The 18,935-nt window shown below is 42.4% G+C and overlaps 1 long non-coding RNA gene across 2 annotated transcripts in view; it reads left to right on the top strand.

Annotated features, from left to right (window-relative positions):
• Positions 1-414: 414 nt before the first annotated feature.
• Positions 415-18,935, top strand: part of LOC146079630 (uncharacterized) — a 197,641-nt gene continuing 179,120 nt past the window's right edge. For both annotated transcript variants that reach the window (XR_014474663.1, XR_014474662.1), the window contains exon 1: positions 415-542. This is a non-coding gene — a long non-coding RNA (uncharacterized LOC146079630). The remainder of the gene's footprint in view (positions 543-18,935) is intronic.

The following is an 18,935-nucleotide window of genomic DNA, read 5'->3' on the forward strand; positions in this document are numbered from 1 at the left end:
ATCACACCATATGTATACACCTGTAAATCAGTGAAATACTGTCACAGCTGCACTCATGTGTAACTAGAATGGACCTCCATATAACCTTAGCTTCATACACCTCTTCAGTAAGTTTTAATTTTTCCTTTCTTAGTCTATGAAAAGAGATTTATATGATTTACAGATGTCGTATTACACACTGTATTATGAAACCCAGCAATGATAAATGTGAAATATATCATTTTGGAATGCTAATAAGTATTAAAGAGGCTACAATGGAAAAAAAACAAAACATTTATTCCAAGTTAAAGAGCGACAGCTGGAAATCCAAAATAGTTTAAGCCCAAGTAACTAATTGCTTGCTGCTGTAATTTTTTGAATGCTTTTTTGAGACATTTAATAACAATTGATATAGTGATGAATTACATCATTGATTACTTTATTCCAAGTTATTGAGATTCAGACCAAGATATGTGCTAGAAAAATAAATGATGTATAAAAATAATAAAAAATTGTCCAATTTCTTTCAGGTTCTCAAGTGGACAAAGTTCAAAAGTTTTTGGGTGAGGTATTTCTACAAATGATTTCCCATCGAAAACAGATTTCCATACTGTCTGTAGGAGCCAGCTTATTTATCTGATCAGATGAAACGATATAGTGTAGCTAACAATAATTGAATAAGGCAGAATCTAAAGGGGTGATAATATTGCACTAGATGCAGTTAAGATGCTTTTCTTGCCAATAGTAAATGAGGAAATTCGCCTTATGGAGAATCTGTTTACATTAGGACATCTGGAGAGTCTCAGACTCTGGCTTTCCTCCAGTCTCTGGAATTTATGAGCTACTTTGACTACAGTAAATAGCTAACTTTTCTGCATGATACAGTTAGTACCACTAATTATCTGCTGATATGCTGATGCTACCAGGACTTTTACTGGAACTCATTTTGACTGGTTATTAAGCCAAAATTCCCTAGCTATTGTGTAAGGGTGTAACGAGTGTTTCTCGATTCGTTCTGTAGAAGTTGAGATTTTAAGTTTTGATGTCTTCTCGGACATGATGTTGACTTTTATACTTCAGTGGAGCACATCCATGGTGGACATAGTAGAATGCTCCTATTCTCTACTTCAGCGGTTCCCAACCACGGTCCTCAACAGACTAAGGCGGTTATTCTGGTTCACTCCTTCTGTCAAATTCCTTCTTAGATGGACAAAACCATGTGCGCTGCAGGGGGGGCAGAATGTAAAATGTGCAGAGAGAGTTAGATTTGGGTGGGGTTTTACTTCAAAGTTAGATCTATATTGCAGTGTAAAAATAAAGCAGTCAGTATTTTCCCTGCGCAGAAGCAAAATAACCCACCCAAATCTAATTCTCTCTGCACATTTTACATCTGCCCCCCTGCAGTACCCATGGTTTTGTCCATCTAAGAAGGAATTTGCCAGGAGTGAACCAGAATAACCCCCTAAGTTTTAAGCATAGACATAATTTAGCACATGTGGACATACTTTGTATCTCAGTTAGTTATATATATCTGTGCTCTAGCATGGAATAGCATCTGAAACCTGAAGTTTTAGGAGTTTATTTACTTACAGTAGATGGGAGTTCTATTGAAGATGGGAGTAGATTCTGGTTGGTTGCCCACAGAAACATCACATCTTCAATAGAACTCTCATCTTAGTAAATAAACCTGCACTGCACAATGGAGAACACTATTTTTTGGGACAAGTCTATATTCATAAGTATGCAATCATGTCATTAATAGCATAGCTGAGGTATGAGTCCCTTTACTGTTACGTTAGACTGAATATTGGTTCCGCCCACAAAATGAATGCCTCCACCAATGTAAATGACAGATATATTTTCATGTAATAAAACATACATTTATAGGACACAATGCTCATTTCTTAAATTTTTGCAATGTTGTCTTCACAAATTGAACTGTTCACAAATTGAGTTTTTTATAGCATGTAAATTTTAAGATGCGCAATATTCAGATTATAGAGTCTTTGAGCTCTGCTTGTGCTTTACCATTCCCACTAATGACCAGTTTGTGAGTAATCTATAAAATACTGTACATACAGCTTAGAGCTTGCTCATTGAGAGAGAAGCTTGCATACTAAAGTGAAGCTTGAATATTTAAGTGACTTGTGAGTTGGAAACAGAAGCAGTGTATTGTTACTAGGTGTGAACAGATACTAAGAGGAGGAGCTTAATCTAGGTGTGAAGAGAGATTAGGGGGAGGAGCTGAGGGTAAACAGGTGCCTGACATACTATTTAAGTAGAGACAAGACTCATTAGAGCTTGCTCATTGAGAGAGAAGCTTGCATACTAAAGTGAAGCTTGAATATTTAAGTGACTTGTGAGTTGGAAACAGAAGCAGGTGAGTTATCTTGCATTCTGTCTGTCTTGTATTCTTTATCTGTCTATCTATATAGAGACTGTAATTTTGAGGGAGAAATCTGAGTGTGATTTTGGTTGTGCCTGTATCTGTATAGTGTATTGTTACTAGGTGTGAACAGATACTAAGAGGAGGAGCTTAATCTAGGTGTGAAGAGAGATTAGGGGGAGGAGCTGAGGGTAAACAGGTGCCTGACATACTATTTAAGTAGAGACAAGACTCATTAGAGCTTGCTCATTGAGAGAGAAGCTTGCATACTAAAGTGAAGCTTGAATATTTAAGTGACTTGTGAGTTGGAAACAGAAGCAGGTGAGTTAGAATACAGAAAAAGGTGAGTTTGAACACAAAAGCCAAAACATATTATTATTGTTATTACCATACATCTGATACAATGTTTGGTCTGGTGCAGTGCAGTGGATGTAATGCATTTGTTTTGAGGGAGACATTCTGGAGACTCGGCTGCTGTCCAATCTGCAAACAATTTTCTTTGCTGCAGGAGGAGATAGCTAAACTGCATGCTGAGCTACGTAGGATGTCTGTCTCCTTGCAACCACCACTGCCTCAGAGAGCCCCCAGAAGACATTCTGCCTGGACTGCTGTGGGCTCTGAAAGGCAGAGACTGACAGAGGGCATCAGACACATTCCCCAAGTGGTCACACTGCAAAACTCATATGCTGCTCTTGCAGGGTTGGAATGTATGACCAACATAGGCAATAAAGAACAGGAAGATATGAGGACTTCTACCTCTTCTAACTGTAGGACCAGGAAAATTTAACCTCCAAAAAGGACTGCACTTCTTTTGGGAGATTCCATAATTAGAGGAGTTAATCTGGTAAATGATACTAAAGTAGAGAAACAAGTAAGGTGCTTACCTGGAGCCACAGCTCCAAGAGATAAAGAACGCATGCTAAGAATTGTAAAGGCAGCAAGAAAAGATGGGGAGGTGGATGTCATCGTCCACCTTGGCACAAATGACCTGGTTAATGCTGAAGTCATGGCCGTAAAAGATGAATTTAGAAAGTTAGGAACTGCTCTAAAACAGGTGGCAACCACTGTAACTTTTTCAGAAGTATTGCCAGTACACCAAGGGGAAGATAGAACTCTGAGAATTAAAAACTTCAATGTTTGGCTAAGGAATTGGTGCAACGAGGAGAGATTTGGATATTTAGGTCAAAGTCAAGCTACCTGGCAAGACAGAGCCTTATATAAAAGTGATGGCCTGCACCCATCTTCAAGGGGAACGAGAATATTAAGTGAGAAGTTTGGAAGCTTCATAAGCAACTATTTAAACTAGCAGAGGGGGCAGTGAACCAAATAAGAATGAAGAAATCTGCTCCCCCAACCTAGAGGTATTGTCTCTGCAGGCAAATGGAACAGAAAGCCTATCCACTGCAACAGAAGATAATGCCGATCAAAACCGAATAGATATAGGCAGAAAGATAAACATAGCTAGCAGCAGGAGAAGCACAAACACAACTTTAAGAGCTATGTGTGCAAATGCTAGGAGCTTAGGAAATAAAATCCCAGAACTAATTGCAATAATGACAAGGGATGAACTGGATATTGTGGCTATTACAGAGACATGGTGCAATGAAAATCATGACTGGGACATAGCTATACCAGGATATACTTTATTTAGAAAGGACAGAATGGGAAAAATTGGAGGAGGGGTTGCAATATATGTGAAAAAATATATAAAGACTACCTTAATACAAAGTATTGAAGAAAAAACGGAGGCCCTTTGGGTGACCATAGAAACAGGGGAGAAGGTGATTCTTCGTATAGGGGTGATCTACAGACCACCAGGTCAGGAAGAGGAACTAGACAAGAGCCTATTGCAGGACATCAATAAAATGTCATTAAAAGGAGAGGTGATAATCATGGGAGACTTTAATCTACCTGATGTAAACTGGGAGCTGCCTGTTGCAAGTTCCACCAGAAGTAGGGACATGCTGAATTCCTTGCAAGGAGCATCCCTCCAGCAATTGGTGAGGGAGCCCACTCGTAAGGACGCAATATTAGACTTAATACTTACAAATGGTGACAGAATATCTGACATAAATGTGGGTGAAAATCTGGGATCCAGTGACCATCAAGCAGTATGGTTCAAAATAAAGACAGAGACTGACTCATTGCACACAAAAACAAAGGTGTTAGATTTTAGGAAGGCAGATTTTGTAGAGATGGGAAACTCTGTAAGGGATTCTTTGGCAGAGTGGAAGAACTTGGAAGGAGTGCAGGATAAGTGGGAAAAATTAAAAAGTGCAATTCTAAAAGCAACAGAACTTTGTGTCAAAAGAGTTAGGAAAAACACAAGAAAAAGAAAGCCATTGTGGTTTGCAAAAGAAGTAGCAAGTATTGTGAAAGCAAAAAAGTTGGCCTTTAAGAAATTTAAGCAGACGCAGAAGAATGAGGACAAAGAGGTGTATCTTGTTAGACAGAAGGAGGCTAAGAAGGTAATCAGATGTGCAAAAGCACAGGCTGAAGAGAAAATGGCCCAGTCAGTGGGTAAAGGGGGGAAAACTTTTTTAGGTATATAAGTGAAAGGAGAAAAACAAAAAGTGGAATAATTAGACTGAAGACAGAGAGTGGAAGTTTTCTTGAGGGGGACAATGTAATAGCAGATAATATTAATAATTATTTCTGCTCAGTATTCACTGCTGAAAGAGAGGGGAAGGGGCCACAGTTAAGTTGCAAGTATAGTCAGAAAACTGAGGGAGGGACAAGTACATTTACAGAGGAGAAAGTCCTCACAGAACTCTCAAAACTGAAAGTGGATAAATCAATGGGGCCAGATGGGATACATCCAAGGATACTAAAAGAGCTTAAAGGGGAGCTGGTAAAACCAATAACAGAATTATTCAACCAGTCACTAGCTACTGCAGTAATCCCAGAGGACTGGAAAACAGCGAATGTAGTCCCACTGCACAAAAGTGGAAGCAAGGAAGAGGTAAGCAACTATCGACCAGTGAGCCTTACATCAGTAGTAGGGAAATTGATGGAAACACTCTTAAAGCAAAGAGTTGTAGAATATCTCAAAACCAGCAATTTACAGGATCCAAAACAGCATGGGTTTACTGGGGGAAGATCATGTCAAACAAATCTTATTGACTTTTTTGACTGGGTGACTAAAGTAATAGATCAAGGTGGGGCTGTAGATGTAGCTTATCTAGACTTTAGTAAAGCTTTTGACACTGTCCCACATCGCAGACTGTTAAATAAACTTGAAAGCTTGGGATTGGATTCTAAGATAGTTGAATGGATAAGAGCGTGGTTGCAGGACAGAAAACAGAGAGTTGTAGTAAACGGAGTACAGTCAAAGGAGGGAAAGGTTACAAGTGGAGTACCCCAGGGATCTGTACTTGGACCGGTGCTTTTTAATATCTTAATTGGTGATATTGCAAATGGAATTGAGGGTAAAATGTGCCTTTTTGCAGATGACACAAAGGTATGCAACAGGGTAGACACACCAGGAGGGGTAAAACAAATGATTGAGGATCTAGGCAGATTAGACAAATGGTCAAGAGAATGGCAACTACAGTTTAATGCCAAAAAATGCAAAATCATGCACTTGGGTCTCAGAAATCCAAAGACTCAATATAGTATAAATGGCACTATAATGGAAACTACTGAGGAAGAGATGGATCTAGGTGTCACTATTTCAGGGGACTTAAAAGCAGGTAGGCAATGTAACAAAGCAATGAAGAAGGCAAGTCAGATGCTTGGTTGCATAGGGAGAGGTATCAGCAGTAGAAAGAAAGAAGTAATAATGCCACTGTATAGGTCATTGGTACGACCTCACCTAGAGTATTGTGTTCAGTTCTGGAGGCCATATCTCCAGAAGGATATAAATACATTAGAGACTGTACAAAGAAGAGCAACTAAAATGGTGCATGGCCTACATCACAAAACGTACCAGGAAAGACTAAAATATCTTAATATGTATACTTTAGAGCAGAGAAGGGAAAGGGGGGACATGATAGAAACTTTCAAATATATCAAGGGCTTTAACAAGGTACAGGTGGGAGACATTCTTCACAGGAAGAGGAGCAACAGAACACGAGGACATGCACTGAAACTAGAGGGAGGAAGATTCAGGGGAAATGCGAGGAAGAATTTTTTCACAGAAAGAGTAGTAGATAAGTGGAATAGCCTCCCAACAGAGGTGGTAGACGCAAATACAGTAGTACAATTTAAACATGCTTGGGATAAGCATATTGATATCCTTACAAAAAAATAAGGATCAAATATGGTTTGAGGTAACATGTTTAAAAAAAGGGGCAGACTAGATGGGCCAAGTGGTTCTTATCTGCCGTCAAATTCTATGTTTCTATGTTTCTATACAGATGGATCCTTCTTCAGCTAGCCTTCTCTGGATAGCCATGGTGAGCCAAGGCCTGTTTTTCTCAGCTGCAAAACAATACATAGAACAATACAGCAGGGCAGTGGTTCCCAAACTGTGTGCCGTGGCTCCCTGGGGTGCCTCGGGACACATGCAGGGGTGCCCTGGGTTGGTGGTCTAGGACAAACTCAAAATATTAATGGTTAATTATTTATGAGCAAAACCAGTGCTGGTGGCTGCCAATCATAAAATATGTACAAACAGAAGCAAATCCTGCCCTTTACCACATAGCTGACCCTAAGAATCACATATAAACCCAATATAATTATATATTTTTTTGGCCAAGGGGTGCCATGAAAAAAAAAATTGTGATACTCTAGGGCGCCGTGATTCAACAAAGATTGGGATCCCCTGCAGGGGATTAGCAGAGGATTAAATCCGACAGTACTGGTTTACTTAATCCTTAATCTATCATTGGCCTAATCAAGGAGGCAGATGAGTCTGCATACAGACGGGAAGTGGACAGACTTTCACAGTGGTGCGGCAGAAACGACCTGGACCAAAACCCCATCAAAGCAGTCGAGATGATAGTAGACTTCAGGAGAAAACCAAATGTCAAGGTCCCACTGGTAATTTCCAACAGAGTGGTGTCATGGGTAGAGACCTTCAAATTCCTTGGGACAAAAATCTCTTGCAACCTCAGCTGGGAGCCCAACATAACTTCCATTGTCAAAAAGGCCCAACAGCGGCTGTTCTTTCTGAGGCAACTGAAAAAATTCAATATTCCGCAGGAGCTGCTGCAACTCTTTTACACTGCTATCGTGGAGTCCGTTCTATGTTCCTCTACTACAATCTGGTATGGAGGGGGCCAATGAATCTGACAAACGAAGACTGCAAAGAGTGTGAGGACAGCAGATAAGATTATTGGGACGGACCTCCCCCTGTAAGGGAACAATACTTAAGTAGGGTCAACAAGCGACCTGGGAAGATCGTGGCAGACAAACTCCACCCTGGCCATAACTTGTTTGATATTCTCCCATCAGGTAGACGCTTCAGGTCCATTCCTGCCAAGTCATCAAGAACGTCAAAAAGCTTCTTCCCGATAGCTATTCAGCTATTGAACAATGTACTGTAAGATACTGCTAATCCAAACACCTAACTGTTCTATCTAACCTCGCAAATCCTAACATGTGAATTGTCATTTGTATGTGCAACTGATGCTATGTATGTATGCCCTGTTATCCCTCTTGTACCATGCTTGAAGCTGCACTGTATCCACAAAAATTCCTAGTATACGAGAGTATACATGGCCAATAAAGTGATTCTGATTCTGATTAAAGGGCTAGATGACGATGGCTCTATCTGTACTTTGATGAACTGGTAATGTTTAAATTGAGCTGGGGCAGCAGTGATGCTGGGTCCATGAGCTCTGATCAGCCTATGTAGTAGGGGCAGCATTGTCACAACATAGTAATGGGCAGCATTGGGCACACTATAGTACTGTGTCACACCATAGTACTAGGCATCACTGGACCCCAGAACAGTAACTTCAGTAGTGCATTTGCCCGGTGAGTGGGACCCACTATGTTACTGTTTATGTGCTGCATTGCCACAGGCCCACCAATAGCTGCTGTATCCCTCTTGTTTCAATGTATAATATCAGTCAGGGCCATCTTAATGCATGGGCTTACTGGGCAGCTGCTATTCTAGGAGTCTGTGAGCAGGGGTTTGCTGGTGCCTATGGAGTTTCTTGTGAGGCTAATAGAGATTGCTGACTGGCTGCATTGGTTGTGACTTACATAAATCAGAGCTACTGGCAAACATTCTCCACAGGCCTGAAGCCAAACAGTTAATGGCCGTAAGCCTGCTTATTGCTTGATGACAGGTGGAGAGACACTGCAGGAAGTTCTGATTGTTTTAAACTTGAATAGGGGCCTCAGTGGATTGCTTTGCCTAGGGCCCACAATGCCAATAAGATGGCCCTGATAGCAGTACAACGCCTGGTTCCCTCTCTGCCAGACACACAACTACTATAATATATTGCAATGGGCAGCATTGCAGCTGCTTACACCTTCTGTCCTACCCCCTTCATATCCTGAAGTATTTCAGGGACTGAGAGACACATCTCCCAAAAGTTCAGTCCCAAACCCACAAGGAGCCATTAGGTCAGCTGTGTTACTGTTAAGTTACTGAGGCTGCCTGCTAGGACTTGAAGCTCAACTCCACTAGCCATGGCAGTCAGGTCTGTCGTACAGTGACTGTTGTGTATTAATAGCATTTTGAGATAGAGTAAAGGTGCTCATCCACTTAGGACATACAGTATCTGAAGCTACACATTTTATCACATTTTCATTGAACTCCTCTGGGAGCTTCCCTGGAATCTAATCTGTCCCAGGGCTAACTTGCACTTTATTCACTTTAGATACATCTGATCAGATCTATGATGGATTCCTGACGGCTTCAGATCCGACAGATCTTTGGTGCAGCACCAACGATTTTTGTCTGAGATGGGTCTGAGGCAAAGTTGCAAATCTGATCTGAGTGAGCTCCGATTTGGCTTGTTTTCTTCAGAGTGGATGGGGCCAAGAATGAAGTGGAGGGGATCTACTTGCTTAACCTGATATAATGTGTAAAAAGGGCTCTAATGTTATGCCACATGTATAGGTGATTATACTGTGGCATAAAGTGTATAAGGGATAGGGGATTCTACCATGGCATAACTCATTTTATATATATATATATATATAGAGCAGGGTAGGATATGTTAAATCCAATAAGGGCACTCACCAGCGTCTCATCATGAAGAATTTATTGGTACATTACCAGTCAAAGAAAAGGGTGTAGGTCTACGTTTCGGCCACCAGGTGGCCTTTCTCAAGACACACAGCAATTGACGTCTTCACAGCACAAAGGTCAGGATACACTGACACAGTTTCCCCTTGTTCCTTATAAAGCACTGTTCTCTAATTGTATCTAACTCAGCTGGTACGGGTGCCTGTTAGTCTCAATACTAGGCGCACCATGTGATAGCACCGTGCCCTGTGATAGGCTATTCGCGGCAGTTCACTAAAAAAATAAAATGGCCGTGCATTCCAGACGCTATCCGGTGCGTTCCACCGGGTTTTCCGCTGTCTGGAAGTAATTTGGGGAGAGGGCAGGTGCTAGTATCAAGATATGTGCACATCGCTAGGCACATCATTAGAAAAAGATAAGAGAAAAACGTATCTGGCCGCACTGGAGCCCTGAAAACGGAGCTAGACAGCTCCTGATGCACAATTTAAAGATGGCCGTGCGTGTCAGCTGGCGATTTGCGTTCCAGCAGCTTATAGTAAGTTATGCAGTGTCTTATATATAAGGAGAAATGGGGGACAGTATCAGTTGACAGTTCCAAGACATATAGTACAATCTGTTCATGTTATATAAATTTCATAATGACATTATTCATTAAAAACGTCTTTATAAAAAGACTAAAAAAGGGGAAAAAAGGGGGGGGGGAAGGTGATAAAGGACTTTTCTATTATGAGTCCAAACTGGAGGGGAAAAGAAGAAAAATGGATTCTCTATCATCCATACAATGCAACTCATTCACTTTGGTACATTAAATATATTATCAAGAGGAGTTAATTTAATCAGTTGCTCTCACCTAAATGCAACATGACTCAAACTTGAATATATGCAAAAAAGTTTTTTCATATAGAAATGTAGACCAAAAAGTATTATCTTAGAGTGTAACACTTATATATCATTGAGAAAAAATTAACAATAAGTACAATGTAGGTACATAAGGGTAGATAAAGCAAATAGGGGGGGATTTACTGGTGGTCCATCCCCCCCTTTTTGCAGGACCTTCTTGTCATGAAGACGGGCTCCGTCCCAAAACACTGTAGACACCACTCAGTAAAAGGAGTTTTACAAGTACCTGGAGTGACGCTACTTTATTCAAGGGATATATATATATATCTATATAAGAGCTCCCCTGTGAAGTCACATGTATAAGCAGCTCTACTGTGGTGTAACATGTATAAAAGGCACTACTGTGTGGTGTAAAGTGTATAGGGACACTACTCTTTGGCACAACCTGAATATCAGTCACTACTGCATGGTTTAATGTGATTTACGGACACTACTTTGTGTTGTAATGTGAATTGGTACTTTTCTGTAGTCACAACCATTCTGAGCAGTTAGCGTAGTCAGTGTAGTGTTCCCGCGGCAGCCCTAGTCACCCTACTGTCAGGCAGCGTAGTCACCATACTGTCCTCGTGAGCTGCAGCTCTGTCCCTGGCAAGCCTAGAGAGTGCCTCTCACACAGTGCTGGTAACTGGCAGATCCCCTGCGCTGGCGGACGCTGGTGGAGAGGCGATCATGTGGGCGCCCGTGGAGAGGCGCTCCATCTGTCTGAGACGCACAAGCATCTCAGACGCTTGTGTGTCTCAGTAATTCTTGTGGCAGGGTATGGCAACCCTGCCTGTCTCCGCTTCAGGAAGACGGGGTTAGGGGTTCAGTAGCACATGCGTCTCATGCACAAAGGGGGGTGTGGATGCAAGTGCATCTCATGCACAATAAAGGATGCATTTGCCAGTGCTCCATGTTACATACTGGAAAATGCCTCGTTTTCAAACCCGCACTATCCACGGCAGCCCGAAGCATGGCGAGCGGATGCGTTATGCGTCCTCCCGACCTGTTCATACCCCTACTACCCATGTCGGTGTGGAGTTGATTTCATAAAGTGTGTCGAGCGTAGTGAGCCACCGAGCCCGAAGGTTGGCGAGCGCAGCAAGCCCCGCAACGGGACGCGGATTACTTCACATGTATTCTGCGTCCCCACGTGGGGCTTGCTACACTCGCCACATTTTGGGCTTGGTGGCTCGCTACGCTCGTCACACTTTATATAATCAGCTCCACTACGATGTGGATAGTGGGGGTATGAACAGGTCGGGAGGACGCGTAACGCTTCCCCTCGCGAGGCTCGCTATGCTCTCCGCGCTTTGGGCTGGCGTGGATACTAGAGGTGTTTAAAGATAACATTCACACCTGGCATATCATACATCTGAAACAGTAATGACGACATGTGTTAACTACTGGAGTTTAGTGAACAATAAAGAGGAAAAAAACAATGCACAATGTACAATAATATCAAATAACAAGTCCAAGAAACTATAAAAACAGTAATTCTTCACTTTCTGCATTCCCTTCAAATGCAGCTGATGTTGATGCAGCTGCGTCTGCATTTGTGTCGGATGATTTGTTGTCCGTTGGGATCAGAGTTAGTGCATGTAAAGTGCACCAAGTGTTTTGCGCCAAATAAACGCCACAGACCTGTGCCCGTTGACACAGGTCTGTGTCTCTGGCAGCAAGTGGTGGCGTTGTAAAATTCCACCGACTCCTCCTCCGTCTGCGGCAGGTTAAAGATGGTTAATGCTTCGGCAGCCATAACTGACACAATGAAATTAGTGGTGACAGAATGCTGACTGTCTACGCTAACTTCGTAATGCTGACTGACTACGCTAACTATGTAAGCTCCGGCTTGCCGTGCTGCGGTACGCTGATTCTGATGCTGACTACACTAACTACTTTGGCCACGAGAACACTACGCTGATTCTGACAGGGACGCTAGATTGACTACACTAACTACTTAAGCGGCCACGGGAACACGCTCTATTGACTACGCTAACTACTTAAGTGGCCGCGGGAACACTACGCAGATTCTGACAGGGACGCTGACTATTCTGACAGGGACGTTACGCTGACTACGTAACTGCCGCCATGTAGATATGCATTACAAATGTGTTGGCTAATCAGATGCAAATAAAACATACAGTAGTAAAGCTGTGTTATCAATGTATGTATGAGCTTGTTCGTTTGGGGGCATAGGATTGTAAATTCAAATCTAATTAAAATGCAAGTTAAGTACTTTAGTTCTAAAATAATTTAGACCACATTCCCAATAGCTGACCACACCTTCAGTTTATTTGCCAAATCCATTTTGCTGTTGCCATGTAATAGTAGAAAGCTGGGGACACTTGATTGCCTTTGCCCCCCCCCCCCCCCAGCTAGCATTGCCTTTTTTTCATGGACCCAGGCTTTGAGCGGAGCTGGATTTTGCACTTCCTGGAGCTGAGGCAAGGTATTGGTCCAGGGACAGATTGGTAACAAATTCCGGCCCTGGAGAAATCCACAAGCAGCCCGGGGGGACGGGGGGCGGGGGGGGAGTGCTAATGCTAATGGGTTTGGGGGGGGGGACCACCGCTTACCCGGCTTCGGTAACGCCACGCTGAACCTGCTCAGTCCCGGGTCACATCACCACGAAAGCAACTGGTGGCTATAGTAACACTGTAATACAGCCGCAGCCACATTGACTTCACTGGGCAGCCAGGAGTTGGTGGCTGCGCATCCCGGGTGACGTGGTGATGTCACCCAAAAGCGACCGGTGGCCATAGTAACATTGTAATACAGCTGCGGCCATATTGACTTTGGGCACTGGGCAGCCAGGAGTTGGTGGTCGCGGCCGCGGGTGCTAACCGCTGCGGTAGCATATTCCAAGGCCCGTGGCCCAGTCAGGGGGAATCTGCGTCTGTGCAATTCCAAATCAGTACCGGCACACTGGAAAATGGCCCACTTTCCCGGCGGGCCAATCCGCCCCTGTATTGGTCTGTGGGGGCACGTGAAAAGACGAGTAGACGTGGGGGATAAAAGATAGACTATAACTATAACTTGAGTAATGGAAGATGCAGACAAGGAGGAAAAATAAAGGACCACATGGGAATGATGGAGACATTCAAATCATGACTGGACCATGGTGGCATATGTAGAATTACACACTGGTGACTGGGAGGAGGAAAGCATAGAGATATACACAGTGGTGACTGGGAAAAGGGGGACATGGAGATATTCACACTGGTGGCTGGGAGGAGGGGGCGGGTATGAAGACATACACACTGGTGACTGGTAAGAGGGCGGCATGGAGACATGCACAGAGGTGACTGGCAGGTGGGGGCCATAAAGACATACAGAGTGGTGACTGAGAGAAGGGAGCATAGATACATACACAGTGGTGACTGGGAGGAGGGGGGTATGAAGACATACTCACTGGTGACTGGGAGGAGGGGAGGCATAGAGTCATACACAGTGGTGACTTGGAGGAGACAGGGTATGGAGCCATACATTTGAGTTGGGGGTCTGTCGCACAAGACCATGAGAGTCTCGATAATCATATGGAGATGCAAAGAATTTATTGGGAAACAGTTGGTTTTAGATCTTATTTATGTTTATGTTAATATTACTCTTCATTCAGCTTGCTTTGCCAGTTTTTGAAAGAGATATACTGTAGCAGAACTCGCTATCGGCATGATTAGCCTCCACTTCATGATTGACATTTGGAGAAATGGATGTTGAGTCCTGTCATCACCGATATCTTATGGTGTCATGTCTGTTACCTGTTTGTGGTAATCGATTTATAAGGGAGAGAATTAATGCATTCTTAATTAACCCCTTGGGATGTTTATATTATATTATATGTTTATAATAAATGGAATTTGACCTCTATGTGAAGGAGGTTTGAGGGGGATAAGGGGAGGAGAGATATGTGTGCAAACCCATTGCTCAGATGTGGTATTTTCCTAAAGATCTATTTGTGTATTGCCTGTTCTCATATTAAGGGTTACTATAGTACTGAACATTCGTTATTTATAGATGAAGTCTTATAGTAGATACAATTGTGGTAGGTAATGATTTTGTGTAATATGCTGTAGAAAGGGGGAGGTGTAGGAAAATGGAGGGGGGGGGGGGTAATAGAGAAATATTGTTCTAAATATAAGTGATAGTGTTGTTGTGGTCTATTGGAGGGGATTGTTTGGGAATTGTCCTTGTGTTTTATGTTGGTGGAGGACCCGTATGGAAAAATGCTTTGATAACATAATACCATATTATTTGATGTCTCATACAGTTAGTGTGTAAGCCAGTGTTGTATGGCCATGTGTCAATGGTTTGGTTTTGTGAGTGAGTGTTAGTTGCAAAGATGTGAAAAAATGTGGTGCATTACAAACATTAAAAATAATCATTTGGAGATGTGCCTATAGATTGTAAGCTTGCAGCAGGGCCCTTACACCACCAAGTCTGTCTGTTACCCAGTTTGTTTTGTAAAGCGCAACGGAATCTGCTGCGCTACATAAGACACTGTAAATAAATAATAAATAAATGTGAAAACAAGAACATGCAACATAGATAAATTAGGGTCTGTATGGTGTACTATTCAATATCTATACTATATTCCTTGGTAATGTTAATTTTAGACTGATGGTATTTATATAAAAATTATTTATAAAATTTGGTAGTGGTCTTATGAAAAATATATTATTTAAAGACATTTAACTATGAAATGTGTTGATGCCTTATCGTTAGGAGGAATGTTGCAAGGCTTACTCCTCATTGATATAGGCATGATATGTCCATCTGAGAGATGCTTCAAAGTGTAGTTCTACAATTAGACATGGAGAGTCATTGGGGATTGATTGCGAATGACTAGCATGTTCATTGATATGACCTTGAGAGGCTTTCTGCGATTACTAGTTAGGAGTTGGATTTATGGTTCCTCAGAGAAATGCCACATAGCTATTTTCTTCATTAAGACCCTTGGCGACCATGGTGTCCATTAGGAAGATGAATTTGGTCTCCTGTTGTAATAGCTCTTTGTCTCTGTTCCCTTTTCGGATTCCCATATCAACCTGCACCATACCAAAGGCGTGTAGGCCTATAGGGCTGCCCTGATGATATTTGAGGAAATGTTTTGCAACTTGCATCAGGGTTTTCATGTTTTGTTTGTCCCTGTTTACATTCCTTATACTTGATAAATGCTCCAGCAGTCTTTGTTTCAGGGGTCTGATGGTTTTCCCAATATAGGTTCGGTTGCATGGGCATTTGAGGTTATATACCACTCCTGGTGTAGTACATGTGATATTGTTCTTTGTTTCCCATTTTTAGTTGCATTTATCAGTAAAGGCTGTGGTGGTAACCATGTGTGGACATGCCTTACAACTGCCACATTTGTATGAACCCCCTTTCCATTTGTTTCTTATGGTTGGCTTCATCTTCTCCATTTGGCTGTGAACTAGTATATCCTGAAGGTTGTTGCTGCATCTCCAGCTTATCTGGATACGGTTACCCAGAATGTTTTCCAAGTCTCTGTCGGTTCTCAAAACAGTGATATGTTTATTTAGGATATCCTGGATCATCCTCCATTCTTGGCAAAAAGTGCCAATGTACCGTACCTGCTCATCAGGATGTTGGGGGACCCTGATTCTTGGGATCAAGAGCTGGTTTCTGTATAATTCTCAACTTCTTTAGCTGCTCTTTTTATTCCCCTTTTGCTGTAGCCCCTGTGCTCTAGTCATTGTCCCAATTCCTTCACTCTTTTTTTATATGTATCAACTTTAGAGCAGTTACTCTTGGTCCTTAGGAGTTCCCCTTTTGCGAGGCCCTTGAGGACTGGAGGGAAGTGGGAGCTATCATGATGTAGGATGGAGTTGTTAGCGGTCTTCTTCCGAAATAGATCTGAGGAGATGCGCCCATCTGTTTCAATGGTTATCTTTAAGTCCAGGAAGGTAACTGATTCCTGACTGATGTCAAATGTCAGTCTAAGATTAAGTTGATTCTGATTGAGGATACTGATAAATTGTATGAACTGCTCCCTGTCACCATCCCAGATGATGAGCAGGTTGTCTATGTATCTCAACCACATAAGGATGTGTTTGATAAAGGTTTTGTTGCCTCCACAGAATACTATCTCACGTTCCCACCACCCCAGGTACAGGTTTTCATAGGTTGGGGCACAAGCACTCCCCATAGCAGTCCCCTGTACCTGGAGGTAGAATTTGTCATCGCAAGTGAAGACATATTTTGTGAGTTCAAAATGGAGAAGTTGTATTAAGAAGTCGTTGAAGGGGTCCGCTTTCCATGCTAAGGAAGTATCGAGTGGCATTAATCCCATGTTCATGAATGATACTCGTGTATAAGCTTTCCACATCGCAAGTAATGAGCCAGCCTTAACATGCCGCAATAATTATACTGCATATACATACTAGCAGTTATATTCTACCTTACGGCATCTGTGATATTGAAACGCTATAACAAAAAAGTCAGAGTGATTTAACCACTCATCCACTCAATACAATACAAGAGATTGTATAGAATTGTTGTGCTAGCAATAGAATCGGTATATTAATTTGGGTGGTGATTCACTTAACCCCATTATGCGGAGCCACTGACAATCATTACTGCAAACATCCCTATATGATAAAGGGACTGATACTGCTATACTAGCATGATATGAGCACCAATTACGTATCAATAAGGTCACTGTGCATTGCTTGACTAAAGCATACATTTATGACTCCCAGAGAAAGCTGAGAATAGCAACATATTGACTTATTCGAGACCAATTAACAGTCAGTTACAAAACTGACACACAACGACACAAACTACATCATTTGAATCCAAACACAGCACTGAATCTTTGGTCTTTAGGATTTATTTACTATTTTCACATTGAACACACACAGATTTCATAGTATTTTAAAATCCCAGTGAAGATATACCTTTCCTCCCATATATACATGTGACTAAACAGTCATTATTGCAAAGGGAAGGAATCATAAGGTTTCACATTGAGGGTGAGATGTACTAAGCCTTGAAAAGTGATAAAATGGAGAGTGATAAACCACCAGCCAATCAGCTCCTACCTGTCATTTTTCAAACACAGTCTGTGACATAGCAGTTAGGAGCTGATTGGCACTCTCCATTTTATCACTTTTCAAGCTTAGTACATCTGGCCATGAATGATAGGATTAAACCATATACAAGGAGGCAGATTGCATTTTTAACATGCACTGTATTCACTTTTGTCGATATTTTATTTTATATCTAGTTCGTCATATTTCGCAGTTTTAATATAAACCAAATAAAAGGTGTATTTTAGGTATTTGTGTTTTTCTCTATTGGTGCACCACACAGCTACAAAATACTTCCTGTCCTACTCTAAGTATGGAGATATAGACACTGGGGACTGGGAGGAGGGGTACATGGAGACATACCTGCAGGTAACTGGGGGGAAGGGAGGCATCGAGATATACCCAGTGGTGACTGTGAGGAGGGGTGCAGGGAGACATACACACTGATGACTTGGAGGAGGGAGGCATGGAGACATACACAGTGGTGACTGGAGGAGACAGGGCATGGAGACATACACAGTGGTGACTGGAGGAGACAGGGCATGGAGACATACACAGTGGTGACTGGGAGGGAGGCATGGAGACATACACAGTGGTGACTGGAGGAGACAGGGCATGGAGACATACACAGTGGTGACTGGGAGGAGGGAGGCATGGAGACATACACAGTGGTGACTGGAGGAGACAGGGCATGGAGACATACACAGTGGTGACTGGGAGGAAGGCATGGAGACATACACAGTGGTGACTGGGAGGAAGGCATGGAGACATACACAGTGGTGACTGGGAGGAGGGAGGCATGGAGACATACACAGTGGTGACTGGAGGAGACAGGGCATGGAGACATACACAGTGGTGACTGGGAGGAAGGCATGGAGACATACACAGTGGTGACTGGGAAGAGGGGAGGCATGGAGACGTTCACACTGGTAGGCATTGTTTTGCAGTGGGGGCAGTTGGGAGTTACCCCTGCCTTCCACTGCTCTGCTGAGCATGCCCACAGCATCTATTTAGTATAGTAGAGGGGCTGAGTGCATGGCCAGCGGTTCAAACAGTGCTGGCCATGCCCCCATAGTGACAAGAAATGGGGGCATGGCTTATACTGTGTCTTTCCCGTGAGGCAACACCCCTTTTCTGTCTCCACTTCACAAGCATCCTGATCTAACAATTAACAAAGTTGGGATGTATGTTTATATATATATATATATATATATATATATATATATATATATATATATATATATATCAATAGTTGGGCCTCTGGGCCTGTCAGACTGCAATAGACCACTTTTGTTGAATAACGGTAAATCTGTTACCCACAGCAATCAGCTGAGTCTTCCCACTGGGAAAATGTAAACAGAAGCAGGCATGCTGTATTTGCCAAATCTATCCACCACCTATGAAAAAGTGTCCAATACCATAGAATGCGATTGGATTCTTTTGAATTTAATGTTCTTCAAAGGTTATATCTGCTTGTAACTGAAAAGTGGAGGAC

This window comes from Crinia signifera, chromosome 5 (genome assembly GCF_055691185.1).
Source record: "Crinia signifera chromosome 5, ASM5569118v1, whole genome shotgun sequence".
NCBI classification, from domain to species: domain Eukaryota; kingdom Metazoa; phylum Chordata; class Amphibia; order Anura; family Myobatrachidae; genus Crinia; species Crinia signifera.